General features: G+C 52.6%; 1 protein-coding gene across 1 annotated transcript in view; it reads left to right on the forward strand.

The window, feature by feature from the left end:
- The first annotated feature begins 6 nt into the window (after positions 1 to 6).
- Positions 7 to 2,722, forward strand: part of CEP55 (centrosomal protein 55) — a 19,266-nt gene continuing 16,550 nt past the window's right edge. Inside the window, 2 exon segments of the mRNA XM_027771497.1 lie at positions 7 to 200; positions 617 to 688. The gene's annotated coding sequence lies outside the window, so the exon portion shown is untranslated.

Raw genomic sequence — 2,722 nt, forward strand, 5'->3', positions numbered from 1 at the left:
GTGGGCGAGGGGCGGCCAGGTCCCGCAGCTCCAGAGCCCGGCCTGACCGTGAGGACGGCGGGGTGGGCGGATCGCAGCCGCCGGACTCAGCCTCCGCCCGCCTCCTCTATGTCCCCGTTCCCCGGCGCTTACTTCGGGCCTGGAACCCCGCAGGCCGCCTGACGCCCGTCGTCGTTTCGATTCCTTCCTTCGGGTCTGCGGTGGGTATCCTCTCCTTTCAGATAGGCGGAGAGGCCTGGGGTCCTGCCCGGGTCTTCCGTTTGGGTGGCCTTGGCCGACGTCTGTCCTACACGCACCTTCCTTTAAGACGACAGAAAATTAGAGCCTGTTCTGCAGTTTTCTTTTCCTGTCTGTCTCAAGTGCTCGCTGACATGGGTTCTGTGAGCCGTGCCTCCCCCTGCAGAAGGGGCCTGAGCGGGTGCCCTGTGCCCATTGCTGGACTGAAATGCGTGTTCGGTCTCTGCCCAGCAGGGTGGATGCTTCAGCCCATCAACAGCAGCGTCCGAGCCCGCGCTGTTGGGCTCCGAGGATGACCCGAGTATTTCAGAGTGGGGCCCCTGGAACAACTGTTGAATGACTGAGAATAAATATTAGGGTGGGTCTGATTGGGTTCCAGATTGTGCGTGGGAGCCGCATCCTTTACTGGACTTCACGGAGGCAGGCTTCCTGGAGAAGGTGCCCGGGACAGGTAACAGGAAACGGACAGGAGCCCGGCAGGGCAGCGTCCAGGCAGGAGCCGGGAACAGCACACAGCCGTGCAGAGTAGGAGTTTCCCCGTAGTCAGGGAGCAAAGGTCGGAGGGTTCCTTCAAGTTCTGCGGGTCTATTCCAGCAGTCAGTCGGCCTCAGTGACTTGGTGGAAAAGTAAGTTTCCCGACCTATCAACACGCATCTCAAGGCAGCAGTGGGATGGCCACAGAAGCAGAGGAAAGAACCTCCCGGGGAGCGGTTGCGGAGACCCCATATCCTTCCATTCCCCGAGGTGGCCTACTGTCTACCTGGCCTTTCACCTCACAGTGAAAACCAGGACTGATCTTTTGGTAGTTTCTCCAGTTGGTCCACACAGTCCTGGTCTCTAGGCTTTCTGATTTCACACAGGATGACCTGAAAAGTCACTCCCCAGCACCGGATGTAAGTAGAGCCCCCCATTCCTGTCGGTGTCCTGTCTTGTTTCCTGCATAGTATTTACTACAGTTGAGGATCTGTGCATCCGTGTTGCTGTGTGTTTTGTTGTTACTGCCCGCCTCCTTGACCACATTGAGAACTCCATGTCAGCAGGGAACAAGTGACAAGGTTGTATTTTTGTTTTTCTTAGGCCAGTTTGTACCTAGTACTTGATGCCACCCAGCAGTAGGCCCTATAGTAGTTTTTCAGTGCATTAATGGCCTCATACTCCTCAGGATCCTTTAGTCACATCACCGTAATTTTATCTTGACATGAAGTGGAAGGTGTTTTTTAACCTCCCTAATGAACTGCTTTTATATATGGTTTATGTGTACAGAGCGTTGGACTATATGCATGCCTGCTGAAGTTTATACTGTACACTGGCTTCTAACTTCACCTAGGGCTGTTCGCAGACACTCAGCTTCTCCTTACTGACTTTGGTCCCATATTTGCTTAAAATTTTAAAGTAGATTTTATTATTTTTTGTCATAGGGCACATATGCTCTCTGGAGAGAGACAGAGAGACAAAGAGGGAAAGTGAGAAATCACCTCCCAGGGGGATATGACCACCCGGCAATCTCTTCTCCATTCTCAAGATTTGGGGCACACGTACACAGAGTATTTTTCAAGCTGTCGGGTTTGGGGCTTGAACTAAGGAATTGGCCACATGGGATCCAGCACCTTAACCACCATGCCATCTGCTAACCCTGGCCCCTTATTCTTAATTCTTTTCATTCCCAAATCCCTTGAATATTATGCCTTTCATCTTGGATCGCCACTCTTCCTTTCAAGGTGCTCTCTCGATTGACTAGGAAGCTGTATCTGAACTAGGCATACTGCTTGTTTTGTTTTTTTTAATTTGCCAGAGTCTGCATGTGCTCATCAGACAGGAAAAGTGAGAGAAAGGGAATCCCTATGGGGGATGGTCGTGCTGCAACCCCTTCTCCGTTTCTCCTTTGGGGATTTTGGGGCACACACATCCAGCATGCTTTTCATGCCCCTAGGTCACGAATGTGGTCCATGCCGTTAGCCCTGTGAAATCCAGGCACCTTAACCACCGCACCGCTGGCCAGCTTGGCATATTTTTTTCTTTTTTCTTTGTCTTAGGATGGTGGCGCTTGCCAGGGAGAGAGAGAGGGACAGAGGCAATGAAAGAGAAAGTGAGAAATCAGCTCCCCCTCTCCCCGGCGGGGGGCCATACCACAATCCCTTCTCCTCATTCTCCTCCCAGGATCTTGGGCACACACTCAGGTGCCTGGTGTGATTTTCAAGCAACTGGATCCAGGACTTGAATCACAGCTGGCCATGTGGGAGTTTAGTGGTGTAACCACTATGCCATCTGCTGGCCCCCTAGCCTGGCATATCTTTCTTTTTCTTTTTTTCCCAGAGGTTGTTTTGCTATCAGGCATATGCACTTGCCAGAGAGACAGACAGACAGAAAGCGAGAAATCACTTCCCCCTCACCTCCCAGGGGGAGTGACCACGCTGCAATCCCTTCTCCTCCATTCTGCTCTCGGGATATCGGCCACACTCGCACGCAAGCCTCGCGAGAGGTTCAA

Source organism: Tupaia chinensis, unplaced genomic scaffold, assembly GCF_000334495.1.
Source record: "Tupaia chinensis unplaced genomic scaffold, TupChi_1.0 Scaffold000217_1, whole genome shotgun sequence".
NCBI classification, from domain to species: Eukaryota; Metazoa; Chordata; class Mammalia; order Scandentia; family Tupaiidae; genus Tupaia; species Tupaia belangeri.